Below are 20,368 nucleotides of genomic sequence, written 5' to 3'. Positions count from 1 at the left end.
CCTATTAGAAAAAATATGTGATGTTGTGTTTCTTAGTCTGTGTGGCCTCACTTAGTATGATATTTTCCAAGACCATCCATTTCCCTGCAAATTTCATTATTTCACTCTTCCTTACTAATGAGAATAATTCCAGTGTGTAAATGTTCCACATCTTCATTATCCTTTCTTCACTACATGGGCATCTGGGTTGATTCCCATTGTGTATAGAGCAGCAATAAACACTCGTATCTCTGAAGTAGAGAGTGGAGTTTTTAGGATAGATGTACCAGGAGTGAAATAGCTGGGTCAGACGACAATCAATTTTCATGTTTTTCAGGAGTCTCCATACTGATTTCCACAGCGCTTGCACAAATTTGCATTCCCACCAGCAGTGAATAAGGGTTCCTCTTTACCCACAGCCTTGCCAACATTTGTTGTCATTTGATTTTTTTTTTTTTTTTTTTTTTTTTAATGATTGCCATCCTGACAGGAGTAAGATGGAATCTCCAAGTTGTTTTAATTTGCATTGCCCTGATGACTCGGGATGTTGAGTATCTTTACATGACTATTGGCCATTTATGTTTCTTCTTTTGAGAATTCTCTGTTTGGTTCTCTGCCCCATGTTTTGAATAGATTGTTTATTTTTTTCTTTTTAAAAAACATTTTATTGGCACTTCCATAAGTATAGACAATGAAACCATGGTAATTCCCTCCCTCTGCTTGCATCCGTCACTCTCAAATCCACCCTCCACTGAATCCTTTTTCTTAAACTGTAAATTATTTTTTTCTCAATTTTTATTAACATCTTCCATGATTATAAAAAATATCCCATGGTAATACCCTCTCTTCTCCCCCCCCCACTTTCCCCTTTGAAATTCTATTCTCCATCATATCCCCTCCCCATCTCAATCAGTCTCTCTTTTATTTTGATGTCATGATCTTTTCCTCCTCTTATGATGGTCTTGGGTAGGTAGTGTCAGGCACTGTGAGGCCATTTTGTGTCTGGAGGAGCACGTTGTAAGGAGTCCTATCCTTCCTTTGGCTCTTACATTCTTTCTGCCACCTCTTCCTCAATAGACCCTGAGCCTTGGAAGGTGTGATAGAGATATTACAGTACTGAGCACTGCGGTCACTTTAGCACCATGATGCCTTCTGAATCATCCCAAGGTCACTGCCATCTGAAAAGAGAAGATTCTCTACCCAAAGTGAGAGTAGAATTAATATAAGGGTATGAACATTAAGAGAAGTGCTTGCTGGGCAGTTTGATAAGCATAGTATATACATTTATCCAGACATCAGCAGATGTTACACCCCTAGGGTTCATGACTACCCCTATTTTAAGTTTTCAGTATCAGGGATGTATTACCTCCCATGGAGCGTGCCTCCAGTCCAATTAGAGGCCAGTTGGTTTCCACCATGATAGACATGCCACTATTGTACCCATTGGCTTATTTGACCTGGCTGGCCAAATACAAGGCTTGCAGTGTCCACTGTTAAGTATCTTCACTGGTGATTTCTCTTTCTCCCATTGAACTGCATGCAGAATGGCTTCTTCCAGCTTTCTGTCAGCTAGATTGCTTATTTTTTATTTTTTGTTTTTCGGTTTATGTGAAGTAGGGTCTTGCTCTAGTCCAGGCTGACCTGGAATGCACTAGGTAATCTCAGGATGGCCTTGAACTCACTGTGATCCTCCTACTTCTGCCTCCCAAGTGCTGGGATTAAAGGTGTGCCCCACCATGCCCGCCTTGATTTTTTATTTTAAAAAAATTTTTTTGTTGTTATTTATTTATTTGAGAGCGACAGAGAGAGAAAGATTGAGTGAGTGAGTGAGTGAGAGAGAGAGAGAGAGAGGGAGGGAGAGAGAGAACGGGCACACCAGGGCTTCCAGCCACTGCAAACAAACTCCAGATGCCTGTGCCCCCTTGTGCATCTGGCTAACGTGTGTCCTGGGGAATTGAGCCTCAAACTGAGGTCCTTAGGCTTTACAGGCAAGCACTTAATCACTAAGCCATCTCTCCGGCCCATTTTTTTTTCTTTTTTTTTTTTTGAGGTAGGGTCTCACTCTAGCCCGGGCTGACTTGGATTCACTCTGTAGTCTCGGGGTGGCTTCAAACTTATGGTGATACTCCTACTTCAACCTTTCTAATTGCTGGGATTAAAGGCGTGTGCCACCACACCTGGCTTGATTTTTTTTTTTTTAATTGCTTAGTTTTTTGAGTTCTTTATAGATTCTATATATTAGGCCTTTAGAGGTATAGCTGGCAAAGATTTTCTCCCATTCTGTGGGTTGTCTGTTGCTTGTCTATACAAAAGCTTTTTAGCTTCATGAGATCCCATGATTGTCTGTTTAATTTCCTGAGCTACTTGGGTCCTGTATCTCCACTCCTGGATCTTGGAGAGTTCTCTTTATTCCCCTCGCCAAACATTTTAAGAGTTTCAGTTCAGATATTGAGGTCCTTAATCCATTTGCAGTTGATTTTTGTGTGAGTTGTAAGAGGAGTGGATCAAGTTTCATTTTTCTATATGTGGTTATCGAATTTCTCCAGCATCATTTGTTGAAAATGCTGTTGTTTTTTTTTTTCCCAGTATGCATCATTGGCTCCTTTGTCAAAGATTAGGTAGCTGTAGTTGCATGAACTAAAGGCCTGGATCTTCTGTTCTGTTCCATTGATCTATATTTTCGTGCCAGCACCATACTGTTTTTAGTACTATGGCTCTGTAGTATAATCTGAAGTCAGGTATGGTGATACCTCCTGAAGTGTTTCTTTTGCTGGGAATGGTTTTGGATACCTGAGGTCTTCTGTACTTCTACATGAATTTTGAGATTAATTTTTTCTATCTCTGTGATGAAAGTTGCTGGGATTTTAATAGATATTGCACTGAAACTGTAAATTGCTTATGGTAGAATGGCCATGTTTACAGTGTTGATTCTTTCAGTCCATAAACAAGCATGGGAGGTCTTTCCATCTTCTTGTATCCTCCTCAGTTTCTTTCTTCAGTGTTTTTATGTTTTTGTTGTATATGTCTTTCACTTCCTTAGTTAGTGAAATTCCAAGATATTTAATACACACACAAACACACACACACATATATATATTTTTGAGACAAGCCCTACAGACTGACTTTATTATTATTATTATTATTTTATTAACAACTTCCATGATTACAAACAATATCCCATGGTAATGCCCTCCCCCCCTTTCCCCTTTGAAACTCCGTTCTCCACCATATCCCCTCCCCCTCTCAATCAGTCTCTCTTTTAATTTTGATGTCATGATCTTTTCCTCCTCTTATGATGGTCTTGTGTAGGTAGTGTCAGGCACTGTGAGGTCATGGATATCCAGGCCATTCTGTGTCTGAGGGGAGCACATTGTAAGGAGTCCTGCTCTTCCTTTGGCTCTTACATTCTTTCCGCCACCTCTTCTGCAATAGACCCTGAGCCTTGGAAGTTATTATAGAGATATTGCAGTGCTGAGCACTCATCTGTCACTTCTTCTCAGCACCATGGTGCTTTCTGAGTCATCCCAAGTTCACTGTCATATGAAAAGAGAAGGTAGATATTTTTAACCACCTCTCTGTTTTTGTTTCGGTTTTGGTTTTTGATTTGTTTTGTGGTGTTTGTGATCAAGCCCAGTGCCTTACTTGCCAGCAAGCTCTCTATGACTGAGTTATATCTCCAGCCCTGTTAAACCTCCTCTGAAAATGCTTCAGGCCACTGAAACAATATTCCCAAACACACCAGTTATTTGTGCCCTGCTAGAACCCCCAAACAAGCTCTCAAGAGGGGAGTGTGGGTAAGTTTTTACCCGCTTCCTTGGGCGCGGTACTCAAGGGTCTAAATGAGGTCCTCCTTGTGTGTGCCGCCCCCAGGTGGGTCAGGGTATGGCCCGAACCTGCTACGCTTGCTTGCTGGCTGCCCAGGCAGCGCTCAATCCTCCCAGGGTCATTTACATCTGAGGACTTTGGAGTGCGGATGCCGTAGGCCTGGCAGGTCGGTTGCTCTGAACCGAGGTGATGTGGATGGACGCTGTCTGAGTGACAAGTTCTGCTCAAGGCTGCCGTGGCTTGGAATTCTCATTCCATTGTGCAGGTTGATGGTTCACGACAGGAAAGTCTGAAATACCCCAAAATGCCTCAAAACCCTGTAGCTGAACACACCCAGTCCAACTGCACTGAGTAGTTTTTTTTTTAATTTTTTTGTTTATTTATTTGAGAACCACAGACACAGAGAGAGAAAGAGACAGGTAGAAAGAGAGAATGGGCTCGCCAGGGCCTCCAGCCACTGCAAACGAACTCCAGATGCATGCGCCACCTTGTGCATCTGGCTAACGCGGTCCTGGGGAATCAAGCCTCGAACTGGGGTCCTCAGGCTTCACAGGCAAGCGCTTAACCGCTAAGTCATCTCTCCAGCCTGGGAGTGTTTTTTTTTGTTGTTGTTGTTGTTGTTGTTTTGGTCTGCAATATCTAATGCCTTGGTTTCCTATCTGAACTGTTCTAACTTCAACTGGACTTTGTCTCGTGTGTGTGTGGGTGTGTGTGTGTGTGTGTACAGAAGTGCACATGTATGCACTTTGACTCTTCCCTGGGCATTTCTGTACAGAATGGGTGGGCGTAGTTAAAATGATGAAACTGTGGATAAGGATTGCTTTTTAGAAGGCTCATACGAAGGTCTGTAGCTTAAGTTACATTTTCATTTGAAATGGGAGCTATCGCTAGGGGCTCAGATTCCTGCTTTTCTTCCCTGTTCACGGTCCAGAGCTAACGACTTGAACTATGGTTCTCTCTGGAGACTTCTAGCTGCCCAGGGCAGAGTATAGTGGTGGCCCCAGTGGCCTGCTACGGGTGAGTTTACTGAAAGAACTACAAGTGGATTTCAGTGTTCCGGTCCAACATTTGTGTGCCCAAGAAACCTTATGCTTCTTGTCGCATCACCAATAATATTTTGGGAGGGCTGGAGAGATGGCTTAGCGGTTAAGCGCTTGCCTGTGAAGGCTAAGGACCCCGGTTCGAGGCTCGATTCCCCAGGACCCACGTTAGCCAGATGCACAAGGGGGCGCACGCGTCTGGAGTTCGTTTGCAGAGGCTGGAAGCCCTGGTGCGCCCATTCTCTCTTTATCTATCTGCCTCTTTCTCTCTCTCTCTCTCTGTCACTCTCAAATAAATAAGTAAAAATGAACCAAAAATATTTTTTAAAATAATAATATTTTGGGAACGGGTAGTTTGCATATCAGTGGTTCCAATTTTCTCATTTTGGAAGAATGGTATGCATACAGTTAAACTCTGAATTTCGAATGTTGTGCATAAAAGGTTTTATCACTCATAAAACAAGCATCAGAGCCACCGAGAGCGGTGGCACACACCTGTAATCCCAACACTTGGGAGGTAGAGGCAGGATGCTCAGGAGTTCGAGGCCAGCCTGGGCTATGTGAGAGGCTGTTTCAAACAAAAAATATTGAAGCCATGGGAAAGCTCACAGATTTTACTTTCATTTCATATAACATATAAATTAGATTTTGACAGTATACAAAAAGGAGAAATGTCAGTGTAAGGTGTTTGGATCTGTGCTGGAGAGATGGCTTGGTGGTTAAAATGCCTGTACTCCACACGCCTGTCTTCCCAATTGGTGGTGTGAAAATCCAAACATCAGAAGTCCTAACTGCTAATTGTTACAGTCATGTTTCCTCAATGACAGCATGCATCCAGAGTTCATTAGCAGTAGCACTTGCATGCTTGTGTGCTAATAAATAAAGAAAAAAAAAAATTGGTGCTGAGAAGTGTGCTTAGTGGACCAGCAGCTACCACTGAGTGACAACCCAGCTCAAGGCTGTTATGTCTTTAAATCCTAATTCCTTTGTGCAGATTGATGGTTCACGACAAGAAATCTAAAGTATTCCAAAATGCTTCCAAACCCCAACACTTATTTATTTATTTGAAAGAAAGAGGTAGAAAGAGAGAGAGAGAGATAATAACAGAATAGGCACACCAGGGTCTCCGGTCACTGCAAACAAATTCCAGATGCATGTTTCCCCTTGTGTATCTGGCTTATATGGGGCCCAGAGAATCGAACTGGGATCTTTTGGCTTTGCAAACAAATGCCTTAACCACTAAGCAATCCCTCCAGCCCCAAACCCCTACACTTTAAGACCTCTGAAGCAATGCTGCAGGTAGAAAATTCATGCCACAAACCTTTGTCTCGTGTTCAGGATTATTCACGATACAGTATGAGGGCTGGGCTTGGCTCGCTGGGCCAAGCGCTTGCCACACAATTATGAGGACCTGAGTTCAGATCCCCAGGCCCCACGTGCTGCTTGACATGGGAGAATCCCCAGCAGCTCATGGTCCAGCCGGCCCAGTATATGCAGGGGTTCACAGCAAGAAAGCCCTGCCCCAAACAAGGTGCAAGACACGGGCAGATACTCCAGCTTTTCCTCTGCCCTGCACACGCACAGTATACTCAAATCCACACACAGATGTACACAAAGACAGAACCTTTAAAAACACGGTGTTGGGCTGAGAGTGGAGTTCAGTAATAGACCACGTATCTGGCATGCACAAGGATTTAGATTCAATCCCTAGTATTACCAAAAATATATATATAGGGAAAAAGAAACCCTGAAATCCAAAACAAGTTTAAAGGCTGTAAGCAGTTCAGATAAGGAATACATACCTATATCACCAGGTTATAGGGGCAGAGTCTGAAGACTACGGATTGTGGAAAGATCAAAGCAAGGGCCGGGTGTGGTGGTGCACGCCTTTAATCCCAGCACTCGGGAGGCAGCGGTAGGAGGATCACCGTGAGTTCGAGGCCACCCTGAGACTCCATAGTGAATTTCAGGTCAGCCTGGGCTAGAGCAAAACCCTACCTTGGAAAGCCAAAAAATAAAAAATAAAAAAAGATTGAAGCAAGGAATTCACTCATTGAAGAAGTTGCAATAAAATATAAGTTTCTTTCTTTTAATTATGTTAGCCTTATCTGTATACCTCTCTACCGTTAAGCAGGCACACTTTGCGATCATCACTGACACCCATCCCTAGAACTTCAAGGGGGTCAAGAAATCAAACTCTGGAGCTCGTACCAACCCCCCCCCCCCACTTCTACCCTTACTCCCATGCCTGACAATTGTCATTCCATTTTCTGTCTATGACTTTGCTCCCTCTGTCTCCTCATATAAGCGGGTTTGTCCTTTTGTCACCAGTTTTATCACAGCTCCTCCATGCTGAACCTGAATTTCCTTCCCTTCTGGGGGAGGGAGACTCCAACATAGGATCTTGCTCTAGTCCAGACTGACATGAAGTCCACCCTGGAGTCCCAGGCTGGCCTTGAACTCACAGCAGTCCTCCTCCCTCTGTCTCCCTGACAACTGGGTTTAAAGGCGTGCACCATAGGGCTGGACAGATGGCTTAGCAGTTAAGGCGCTTGCCTGCAAAGCTTAAGGACCCAGGGTCAATTCTCCAGGTCCCACGTAAGCCAGATGCACATGAAGGGCATGCATCTGGCATTCATTTTCAGTGGCTAGAGTCCCTGGCATGCCCATTCTCTCTCTCTCTCTCTCTCTCTCTCTCTCTAATCAATAAATAAAAAAATAAAATATTTAAAAAAATTTTAAACTTTACTTTTTATTTATTGATTTGAGAGAGAGAGAAAGAGAGAGACAGAGAGAATGAGTGTGCCAGGGCCTCCAGCCACTGCAGCGAAACTTCAGACGCATGTACTCCCTTGTGCATCTGGTTTACATGGGTCCTGAGGGATCAAACCTAAGCCCTTTGGCTTTGTAGGCAAATGCCTTAACTGCTAAGCCATCTCTCCAGCCCCCACCCCCTGTTTTTTTTTTAAAAAGGTGTGCACTAGAATTCCTTTCCTTTTCAAAGCTGAATCCATTCGGTGTATGTGCCACGTTTTGTTCAACTGTCTGTGAATACTTGAATTGCTCTTCCCTTTTGGCTATCATTTTTTTTTTTTTTGGTTTTTTTTTTTTTTGGTTTTTCGAGGTAGGGTCTCACTCTGGCTCAGACTGACCTGGAATTCACTATGTAGTCTCAGGGTGGCCTCGAACTCTCAGCGATCCTCCTACCTCTGCCTCCTGAGTGCTGGGATTAAAGGCGTGCGCCACCACGCCCGGCTTTGGCTATCATTTTTGAGTTGTTCTTACTGTTGTTTTGTGACCCAGGCTGGCCTTGAACTCTAGGTAACTATCTTCTACCTCAGCCTTGTGAATTTGGCCACCGCGTGTTTGGCTTTTGCTCGTAAAGCTGCTATTTGCAAAGGTGTACAAAGGATACAGTGTGGTGATTTCATAGTGTCCCCCATATGGGATCTACAGCTTATGATTCATGGAGCCTTTGACGTCTGGTTAATCTATCCATCTGAGATTGCTCACCTACAACGTTAGTAATAAAACCTGCTTATTTTGCTTTAAGACAGTTGTGGTGGGTAAGAAGGTACAGAGGCATACTTTGTAAGTTGCTGATACATGTAACTAAAGATACACATCTTGTGCTGGAGAGACGGCTTAGAGGTTAAGGCGCTTGCTTGCGAAGGCTAAGGACCCATGTTCAACTCTCCAGATCCCACGTAAGCCAGATGCACAAAGGTGAGGCAAGCGCAATGTCTCACATGACCACTAGGTGGCACAAGCGTCTGGAGTTTGAATTCAGTGGCTGAGGCCCTGGCGCGGCAATTTTCTCTCTCTCCCTCCCTCTCCCACTCTTTCTCTATCTCAAAATAGCAATAATAATAAAAGATATGCATATTAATGGAACTACATGGACTTCCCAGAGTGGAGGCAACTGTGGCCATGTGTTTGGCTGTTTTATTTGAGCAGCATGGAGCTCTCTGCTGTGTAGCAGCCCAGATTGGCTGGAAGACTTGCTCTATGTGACAGTTCACGCCCCCTCACTCAGGTCATAGCCACAGTTGCTGGTCTTCCTGGGACCTGTGGCACCTCATTGGGAGAGAAAGCAGACAGTGACCCCCAAGACCTCCACACTCTGTTTCCCGCCTCCGGACAAGTTTGCTTCTGAGTTCTTATGCGGCACCCACTTGAGGGTCCAGTGAGATGGCATTCATAAATATTCAGCAGTGTCTGAGTGACTGTTACTGTTGGTGAAGGCAGCCCTGGACACTTGTCATTTCACCTCAGTGCCGTGGCGGGCTCTCTCGTCTGCGTTTATAGTACCATCATGCACTCAGCGGAATTTGTCGTCATTGTACATTACCTACCAAGTGGGAAGGTGGTCATCAGGTTCAGATTATTAGCCTTGGGCTGGAGAGGTGACTTAGCTGTTAAGGCACTTGCCTCCAAAACCAAAGGACCCAGGTTCAGTTCCCCCAGGAACCCGTGTAAGCAAGATGCACAAGGTGGCGTGTGCATCTGGAGTTTGTTTATAGCGGCTGGATGCCCTGGTGTGCCCACTATTTATTTCTCTCTCTCTTTTCTCTCTTCACCTCTTTCCCTCTATGGAAGCGTGTAAGGATTTAGAGTGATGGAACAAGGAACACTTCCTTTATGACCATAGTTCTCTTAAAAACAAGTCTGACCAAAATTATTATCCCAGGCTGGCCTTGAATTGCTATGTAGTCAAGGATGACTTAAAACTTCTTTTTTTTTTTTTTGAGGTAGGGTCTCACTCTAGCACAGGCTGACCTGGAATTCACTCTGTAATCTCAGGGCGGCCTCGAATTCACAGCAATCCTCTTACCTCTGCCTCCCAAGTGCTGGGATTAAAGGTGTGTGCCACCACACCCAGCTCACTTAAAATTTCTTTTGGGGGGCTAGAGAGATGGCTTAGTGGTTAAGGCATTGGCCTGCGAAACCTAAGGACCCCGGTTTGATTCCCCAGGACCCACGTAAGCCAGATACACAAGAAGGAGCATGCATCTGGAGTTTGTTTGCAGTGGCTAGAGGCCCTGGCATGCCCATTCTACCCATTCTCTCTCTCTTACTCCCTACCTCTTTCTCTCTAAAATAAACAATAAATAAAATATTAAAAACAAACAAAACACCTTCTCTTGGCCTTCAGTTTCCCCCTCCTGGCTGCGGGGATTGTCAGCGTGCTCCACCTGGGGATGGAACCCGAGCTTTGTGGACTAAATAAGCCCTCTACCTACATCCCCAGCCCAGCAAAGCATATTCTTTACAATTCAATTTTTTCCCATCAGGAATAATTTATAATGGAGTGTTTGCCCTGCTTGGTCAAAGCCCTGGCTTCAGTTTCCAACTACCAACAACAACAACAACAACAAAAATGAATACAGCCAGGCATGGTGGTACACACCTACAGCCAATCCCAGCCAAGGGAAGATCACTGTGAGTTCCAGGCCAGCCTGGACTAGCGTGAGACCCTGTCTCAAAACAAAACAAACAAACAAAATGAATACAGGCAAAAAAAAGAGAGATAGTTTAGAAGCAGGCTTTTTCTAAAAGGGACTGCCCTCAGAATTTTTTTTATAGTCAACCTGTCCATCCTTTTCTTAAGTTTAGATATAAACTAAGAAACTTTTGGAGGGATAAATACTGCCCTTTTCACTTTATTTTATTTATTTACTTATTTATTTGTTTATTTTTTAATTTAATTTAATTTAATTTAATTTAATTTATTTTTTTTTGGTTTTCCGCGGTAGGGTTTCACTCTAGCTCAGACTGACCTGGAATTCACTATGTAGTCTCAGGGTGGCCTCGAACTCACGGCGATCCTCCTACCTCTGCCTCCCGAGTGCTGGGATCAAAGGCGTGCTCCACCACACCCGGCTTTCACTTTATTTTTCTCCTTCATTTCAACACTAATATGGGAAACCTCACAAAATTACTATATATGAACTTGGAGGAATTTGGATTTGCAAATAGGAGTTAGTTATAGCAAAACTAAATATCTTTGTTTTTTAAATTTTATTTATTTCTTTACTTGAGAGAGAGAAAGAGGCAGAGTTATAGAATGGGTGTGCCAGGGCCTCCAGACACTGCAAACAAACTCCAGACACATGCGCCACCTTGCACCTCTGCCTTATATGAGTACTGGGGAATCAAACCCTGGTCCTTAGGCTTTGCAGGTAAGTGCCTTAACCACTGAGCCAACTGTCCAGCCCATGTTTGCACAACAGACCTTGTCTGTTTTGTTTTTCTTTTGGAGGAAAGGTCCTAGAATTCACTGTATAGTCTCAGGGTGGCCTAGAACTCTACCTCTACCTCCCTCCCGAGTGCTGGGATTAAAGGCGTGTGCCACCATGCCTGGCTCAAAGTTCTGTTCTCCTTAGTGGGGGAAAGAGTTTCTTGTGCTGGGTCGATAAGCTGGGCCATTTATTTCTCATTGGTGGATATAAGTCTTATGTTTAGTGAGATCACATGGCTTTAGCAGAAGCGATCCCATTCTGTTTCGATCCGATCTTTTGGGTCAAAATTTGCAATGAGGGCCGGGTTGAGAGCTCACTTACTTATAGAGCCCGCCGGCCCAAGCCAGATGCAGAAAGTGGCATTGACACAGAGGTGAGAGGCTATGGTACGTTCATACACATGCAGATAAATAAATAAGATTTATGTATACATTGGACTGGAGAGATTGCTTAGTGGTTGTGACACTTGCCTGCAAAGACTATGGACCCATGTTCCACTCGCCAGGTGCACAATGTCCCACGTGCACACAAGATGTGTCTGGAGGCCCCCATGTGCCAATTCTCTCACGCTCTCTCTCTTACTAAAAAAAGAAAAAAACGGCCAGTCTGTTGGGTTTGCCTCAAAAAAAAAAAAAATGTGCACACACACACACACACACACACACAGGCCTCCCATAAACCTTAACACTTATATACACGTTACTTCTGAGTAGCTTGAGAGTAAGTTTCAGAATGAATGTCCCTTTACTACTAAATATTTGAAAGGCTAAAACTACTTCCTACTAAACAATACTTGTCTCCTGCATTATTACCACAGTATGATTGTGACAGATTCAGGACATTAACACTGTTAAAAAAAAAATAGTTTAATTTGGGGCTGGAGAGATGGCTTAGCAGTTAAACACTTGCCTGTGAAGCCTAAGGACCCCGGTTCGAGGCTCGATTCCCCAGGATCCACATTAGCCAGATGCACAAGGTGTCGCACGCATCTGGAGTTCGTTTGCAGTGGCCGGAAGCCCTGGCGCGCCTATTCTTTTTCTATATCTTCCTCTTTCTCTCTCTGTCTCTCTCAAATAAATAAAGAATATTAAAAAAAAAAAAACAGCTTAGGGCTGGAGAGATGGCTTAGCAGTTAAGCGCTTGCCTGTAAAGCCTAAGGACCCCGGTTCGAGGCTCGATTCCCCAGGACCCACGTTAGCCAGATGCACAAGGGGACACACGCGTCTGGAGTTCATTTGCAGTGGCTGGAGGCCCTGGTGCGCCCATTCTCTCTCTTCCTATCTGCCTCTTTCTCTCTGTCTGTCGCTCTCAAATAAATAAATAAAAATAAACAAAAATCATTTAAAAATAGTTTAGTTTTGAAACTTGATTCAAGGTTACTGTTTGTTCCAGTAGTGTCCTTTAGCACAAAAGGAAAAGCGGTTTTCTGTCCCAGGATCTTGCAAATACCGTCTTCGCTTGCACCCTTGTCTCTGCGTAGTCCCCTCCACAGCCAGCTGCTGCTCCGACTTTTGTGACCAGACTTTTCTATATGCCATTCTCATTAGTTCCTTGTTAGTGTTGTCTGACGTTTTTCAATTAGAAAAATCAGAATATGATATTTTAATTCTTTTTTTTTATCATGCTGTATTTAGTTTTGCCCTTTATTTTCTTTCATATGCCTTTATTTTTAAAATTTTTATTGAGTCGTGCATGCACATGTGTTTTTATGGGAATGTCAGGGTCTCTTGCCACTGCAAACACTTATGCCACTCTTTGTGTCCCGCTTACTTGGGCGACTTGGGAATTGAGCCTAGGGCCGCAGGCTTTGCAAGCAAGTGCCTGTAACCACTGAGCCATTTTCCCAGCTCTCCTGCCACCCCCAGATCTACTTTTCTTTGCTTTTCCTTCTTCCTTTCTTTTTTTTTTTTTTTTTTCTTCTTGGTTTTAAGAAGTAGGGTCTCTCTTTAGTCCAGGCTGACCTGTAATTCACTCTGTAGTTTTAGTGTGGCCTCAAACTCATAGCAATGCTCCTGCCTCTGCCTCACCAGTGCTGGGATTAAAAGGTATGCATGCCCGGCTTACTTTTCTTTCATGTTTACTCTGATACTCTTTTTCCAGCTTTAGTAAAAAAAAAATTATATATTTAAAAAGAAATAATTTGAGGTAGGGTCTCACTCTAGCCCAAACTAACCTGGAACCCACTCTGTAGCCCCATTCTCCTGCTGGTCTCCCAAGTACTGGGGTCACAGGTATGCGTCCCCACTCCTCGACAGAGTTTTCTATTTTGTGAGACATGGTCTTGCTGTATACCTCAGGATGGTCTTGAACTTGCGGTCTTTCTGCCTCAGCCTCCCCTGGTGCTGCTAGAATTGGCATGTATCACCACCAGGCTGGGCTTGTCTAGCCTTTTAAAGACTATTTTTAACCTTATTTTAGTTAGTTTTCATTTATCTTCCTTTCCATCATAAACATTGCATATTATAAATATTCCTTTACCAGCTGGGCATGGTGGCACACACCTTCAATCCCAGCACATGGGAGGCAGAGGTAGAAGAATCACCATGAGTTCGAGGCCACCCTGAGACTACATAGTAAATTCCAGGTCAGCCTGGGCTAGAGTGAGACCCTACCTCGGAAAAAAAAAAAAAAATCCCTTTACCAATTTGGCTCTAGCTAGAATATCTCTTTAAAAAAATATTATATTTAAATATTTATTTTATTTATGTATTTATTAGAGACAGAGAGAGAATGGGTGCACCAGGGTCTCTAGCCACTGTAAACGAACTCCAGATGCATGAGACACCTTGTGCATCTGGCTTACATGAGACCTGGAGAATTGAACCTAGATCCTTAGGCAAGTGCCTTAATTGTTGAGCCATCTCTCCAGCCCACTTCTTTATATATATAAATAAAACTTTTGTTGGGCTGAAGAGATGGCTCAGCGGTTAAGGCACTTGCCTGCAAAGCCTAAGGACTCATATTCAACTCTCCAGGTCCTATGTAAGCCAGACACACAAAGTGGCACACGCATCTGCAGTTCGTTTGCAACGGCTGGAGGCCCTGGTGCCCATTCTCTCTCTCTCTCTTCTCTGTCTCCATCTGCTTGCAAATAAATAAATGAAAATTTAAAAAGTATACCATCCACTTTCAATTTTTGCTTCATTGGCAGCAAATTATGAAGAACCGTATTTAAGCCTTACAAAGATTTTGTAAAGAGGTATTCATGTGGTTCAAAACTACAAAGGAGAGCTGGGGAAATGGCTTAGTGGTTAAGGCATTTGCCTGCAAAGCCTAAGGACTCCGGTTCGATTCCCCAGGACCCATGTAAGCCAGATGCACAAGGGGGGAAGGGGAATGCATCTGGAGTTCGTTTGCCATGGCTGGAGGCCCAGGCACATCCATTCTCTCTTTCTCTCTATCTGTCTCTTCCTCTGCCTCTCAACTAAATAAATAAATTAATTTTAAAAAACAAACAATAACAAAGGAGCAGAGCATGGTGACACATGCTTCTAGTGGGTGCTAGGGTGATCCAAATAGGTCAGCAGGCCATCAGGGCAAGTGACCACTGAGCCATCTCCCCAGCCTCAGTTAAATAGCTAGGATGTTCCTGAGCAGATCAGCAGGTACTAGTAAGTCTGTTTATATATCAACTAGCTACTATCTTGGCTATGGCCGACTGGGTGGAAGGAGCTCCCGAGGGGTGATCTGAGCTGAGCACTGAGAATCTCGTTCCTTTCCTCTTCCTCCTGCACTTCCTGGAGCTGTCATCTCTCACTGATATTGGGGTTAGCTGTTCTTTCCCCAGCATGGGCGATTCTCAGGTGTCTTGTTCCCCTTTGTGGGACTGTGTGTGGCCACGCTCGGCAGTTTATGTGGGATCTGGGGATTCAAACTCAGGCAGTTTCAGTCTCCCCTAGGGCCCTCATTCCTGCGCGGAAAGTGCACCAGATTGCTGAGCCGTCTCTGGCCCTGACAGTGCTTTTCATACAAGCTCATTAGGACGGTCCTTTGGGATGAACACCTGTAGAAGGGAAGGGAAGGAGGCAGGTCCGGAAAATAGAAGGTGGGTTGTTTAAAATACAGTGTGAATGACAGCCTCAGCCAACTTACAGAATGAACAAAAGAAATGTCTCAAATCAGGCACTTTAGACTCCCGTGTCTGGAATCTTTCTTAAATTCATTTAGTTCCATAATAGTCCTATCCTTGAAGGCTGCTGTTTATTCTCAAAGAAGGATGCCTTCACACACTGCCCCAAATTGTAGTAGCCTAGACCAATAAGCACTTAATTTCTCTTTTGGTTTTTTGACGTAGGGTCTAGCCCAGGCTGACCTGGAATTCACTCTGTAGTCTCAGGGTAGCCTTGAACTCATGGCGATCCTCCTACCTCTGCCTTTCGAGTGCTGGGATTATAAGTGTGTGCCACCAGGCCTGGCTGTTTTTTTGTTTTTTTTTTTTTTGTTTTTTGTTTTTTTTTTTTGGTTAGCACTTAATTTCTTATAAACTCATCTGCAGATAGTCTAGGATTTTGGTGAATTAGTCTAGGGCCACCTATCTGTCAAACTACATGTTAAAGCAGTTCTACTCCATTTCTCTCTCTCTCTTCTCTTTTTTCCCTGTGTTCACGAAAGTTACTAGCACAAGAGGGCAAGACTAAATGCACAAACAAGGGCTGGAGAGATGGCTTAGCGGTTAAGCGCTTGCCTGTGAAGCCTAAGGACCCCAGTTCGAGGCTCCATTCCCCAGGACCCATGTAAGCCAGATGCACAAGGGGGCGCATGCATCTGGAGTTCATTTGCAGTGGCTGGAAGCCCTGGCGCGCCCATTCTCTCTCTCTCCCCCTCCCTCATTCTCTCTCTGTCTGTCATTCTCAAATAAATAAATAAAAACAAATAAAAATTTAAATGCACAAACAAGAGCTGGGTATGGTGGCACACGCCTTTAATCCCAGCACTCAGGAGGCAGAGGTAGGAGGATTGCCGTGAGTTCGAGGCCACCCTGAGACTCCATAGTGAATTCCAGGTCAGCCTGGGCTACAGTGAGACCCTACCTCGAAAATGCAAAATAATAAAAAATAATAATAAATAAATAAAAATAAAATAAATGCACAAACACATGCCAAAGAGCTATTATACCCCACATCTCAACATCCCGCTGGCCAAGCCAAGCCCGTGGCTAAAGCCTACCACCCCGGTAGGGGAGGAGGAATCTCCTGCCAGGTCCAGGGGAGGAATGAATGTTTGCTGAACGGCAATCCGATTTACCAGTGGGATTCTGCTTAATGAACCCAAGACGAGAAGTCCAGTGCCAAGGTTTCCTTGTCAGTCTTGCTCCTAAAATACCTCCATTTGTCACTTCCATCTGGCATGAATGAGATGAGATGTGTCAACGCCTTCTTTGCTTTTTGGCAGAGGGAACAGCTTGTGCTCAGTTATGATTTTCAAAACTTAGCTTTGAATGGATCTTGCAATGTGTGTATGTAGCTCTGTTGAAAAGATGTTGTCTTTGAAAAGTCTTTGTTTGGAGCGAAGGCTTTAGATGATTTTGTACTTAGTTTAAACATTCCTGTTTTGTTTTTTTTTTTTTAATCCAAAATGGCCTGGATATCCATGACCTCACAGTGCCTGACACTACCTACACAAGACCATCATAACAGGAAGAAAAAATGATGACATCAAAATAAATGAGAGACTATGGGGGCTGGAGAGAGATGGCTTAGTGGTTAAGCACTTGCCCTGTGAAGCCTAAGGATCCCGGTTCGAGGCTCCATTCCCCGGGACCCACGGTAGCCAGATGCACCAGGGGGCGGACGCATCTGGAGTTCGTTTGCAGTGGCTGGAGGCCCTGATGTGCCCATTCTCTTTCTCTCTCTTTCTCTTTCTGTTGCTGTCAAATAAATAATTAAAAATAAACAAAAAATAAAATAAATAAATAAGAGACTTATTGAGAGGGGTAGGGGATATGCTGGAAAGTGGAGTTTCAAAGGGAAAAGTAGGGGGAGGAAGGGAATCACCATGGGTTATCTATAATTATGGAAGTTGTCAATAAAAAAATAAATTAAAAAAAAACAAAACACCAGTAGCCAGGCTTGGTGGCACATGTCTTTAATCCCAGCACTTGGGAGGCCAAGATAGGAGGATCACCATGAGTTCGAGGTTAGCCTGAGACTACATAGTGAATTCCAGGTCAGCCTGGGCTAGAGTGAGACCCTACCTTGAAACTCACCCCTGCAAATTAATTATTTTATTTTAAGTATGGGCATAAATAGAGTAATGTGCATGGGAGCGGCCTTCACTTAGTTGCACTGTGTAAGGTTTTACATTATGTGTGTATGTGCACACACACGCACGTGTATATATAGCCACAAAACCACCTACTACATTTAGACAAAACATGCTAGTATCCCAAAAGTTCCCCCTCAGGTCTTTCTCAGCCAGTATTCTGGAAAAGGGGAGAAATTGTACACCATTGCACTTACCCAGGTTTTTTTCAAATCCTTATTATCTTAATAATAAAAAATAAAAACCATAATGCCATCGGTTATAAAGTTTTGTTTTTGTTTTTGTTTTTTAAGCAGGGGAGTAGGGTTTCAAGGTAGGGTCTTGCTGTAGCCCAGGCTGACCTGGAATTCACTCTGTAATCTCAGGTGGCCTTGAACTCACAGTGATCCTCCTACCTATGACTCCCAAATGTTGTGATTAAAGGCATGTGCCAGCATGCCCGGCTTGAAGTTTTTAAGAGTACAAACTACATTATAGGTCATTCAAAAGAAATGTATGCACGTGTGAGTGTGTGTGTGTGTGTGTGTGTATGTGTGCGTGTGTGTGTGTGTGTGTGTAAGATGAGGTTTATGTGGACTTGTAGCAAACTTGTCTTGAATTCATGGCCTCAAAGTGATCCTCATAAAGGTTTTTTGTTTGTTTGGTTTTGGTTTTTCAAGGTAGGGTCTCTTAGTCCAGCCCAGGCTGTCTTGTAGTCTCAGTGTGTCCTTGAACCCACGACGATCCTCCTACCTCTGCCTTCTGGGCTCTGGGATTAAAGGCACGTGCCACCATACCCAGCTGCCTCATGAAGTTGTAAATAAGTCATACAAGGCGCTTTGTGTAAAAGATGCAAGACGTGGTGCTCCCTGTGTGCCAAGAAGTCCAGGGGGTCTTGGCAGAAATAGAACCAGGCTCGCCTTGCCAGCCAGCCTGTGCCATGCACACCTGCATGCTGCGTGTCCTGTCCTGTAATCTTTTCTGCTATGCACATAGGTTATGCAACAATCATGTTACCTGTGATGAAAGGATCTTTCAAATTCCTTCGCAAGTCATTCTTCCTTGAAATAACGTGGAAGCCCACACCAGCTCAGCTCTTCTAAGCAAGTCTGGTTACCTGTTCTTGGGCTTCCCAAAACTCAACCAGCGTATCATTTTCACCTGGATTTGTAATTTTGCTCCCTTTTTTTTTTTTTTTTGTATGTGTGTGTGTCTAACAGGAATATGTAATTTTGTTTTAACCATCATACTTCATTCCATTGTTTTCTTTCCTTTTCTTGTTATTCTCCAACCAATACTTTGAATTCAACCAGGACTGGTCAAGGAAGCTATGTCATTCTTACACAGTAACTGAAGTGACTTTGATATATTTGTGTGTGTGTGTGTGTGTGTGTGTGAGAGAGAGAGAGAGAGAGAGAGAGAGAGAGAGAGAGAGAGAGAGACGGAGGGAGAGAGAGGGGCCAGGGAGAATGTCCGCTGTCATGCCTTCCCTCGCTCATCTGCACATGTTCTTGGAGACCGAGTCTCTGCCTGATTCCACACCTTGCTGATTTTTTGGAAACTCCAGGGATTCCCTGTTCCCCGTGGGACTGGGGTCTTGTGTTGTCGTGCCGAGCTTCTTCCACGGGCCCAGGGAAATCGGAACTCAGGCAGTCTCAGGCCCTTGTGCTTACGTGGGAAAGGGCTTTTTTCTGCTGAGCCATCTCTCCGCCCAACTTCAAAATGGAACTATAACGAAATTTTGGAATGAAATCATTTTGTTCTTAGTTTAATATTCTGAGTATCCTAGGACTTCATAATTAGGTTCCCATTGTAAATGACTGGGTTTTTAAAAATAGACGCCTTGGGCTGGATGGCTTAGTGATTAAGCACTTCCCCGTGAAGCCTAAGGACCCCGGTTCAAGGCTCGACTCCCCAGGACCCACGTTAGCCAGATGCACAAGGGGGCGCACGTGTCTGGAGTGCATTTGCAATGGCTGGAGGCCCTGGCATGCCCATTCTCTCTCTCTCTCCCCCTCTGTCTCTTTCTCTGTCTGTCACTCTCAAATAAATAAAAATAGACGCCTAAAGAGATACAAGTGAGGGTTCTATCAGCAAATGATAATTTAATTAATTATTTGGTGGTGTGAAACTTTTTAAAAAATATACTTAATTTATTTATTTTTGTATTTTTTTTAAGCCAGGCGTGGTGGTGCATGCCTTTAATCTCAGCACTTGGGAGGCAGAGATAGGTGGATCACCAGGAGTTCAAGAGCACCCTGAGACTACATAGTGAATTCCAGGTCAGCCTGGACTACGAGGGTGCGAGAATGGGCGCTCCAGGGCCTCCAGCCACTCCAGATGAGTGTACCACCTTGTGCATCTGGCTTATGTGGGTCCTGGGGAATCAAACGGTGGTCTTTTGGCTTTGCAGGGAAACGCCTTAACCGCTAAGCCATCTCTCCAGCCTCAGTGAGAAACTTTTTTTCTTTTTTCCAAAGCAGGGTCCTACTCTAGCCCAGGCTGACCTGGAATTAATCTCAGGGTGGCCTTAAGCTCACCACGATCCTCCTACCTCTGCCTTCCAAGTGCTGGGATCAAAGGCGTGCGCCACCACATTCAGCTGAACCTTTTTATTATTATTATTATTATTAGTTATGGGCATGCTCAGTATGTAAACAGCGCATGTTGGTACCATTCTTTCCCTCATCCCTGCCCCACCCCCCCAAGGCCGTTGGGGGTGCAGGTCATCCCCATGGAGATTATAGATCGCGCGTTGTGAGGGCAATGGTCACTTAAGTAAATACTAAGTAAATTGTTACTGATTAAGCATATCTCGCACTCTAAGGTTTCCATCCTTCTTTTAAAATTCTTTATTATTTTTATTTACTTATTAATTTGACAGAGAAAGAGGGAGAGAGAAAGAAAGAGAGACAGAGCGCGAGAGAGAATGGGCGCGCCAGGGCCTCCAGCCACTGCGAACAAACTCCAGACGCGTGCGCCCCCTTGTGCATCTGGCTAACGTGGGTCCTGGGGGAATCGAACCTGGGTCCTTTGGCTTTG

At 44.2% G+C, this 20,368-nt stretch overlaps 1 protein-coding gene across 4 annotated transcripts in view; it reads left to right on the top strand.

The window, feature by feature from the left end:
• Positions 1–20,368, top strand: part of Mta3 (metastasis associated 1 family member 3) — a 170,216-nt gene that overhangs the window by 98,041 nt on the left and 51,807 nt on the right. The window lies entirely within an intron of this gene.

This window comes from Jaculus jaculus, chromosome 18 (assembly GCF_020740685.1).
Source record: "Jaculus jaculus isolate mJacJac1 chromosome 18, mJacJac1.mat.Y.cur, whole genome shotgun sequence".
NCBI lineage: Eukaryota > Metazoa > Chordata > Mammalia > Rodentia > Dipodidae > Jaculus > Jaculus jaculus.
The sequence above is the reverse complement of the archived record's forward strand: the minus strand, read 5'-3'. Positions and strand labels throughout refer to the sequence as shown.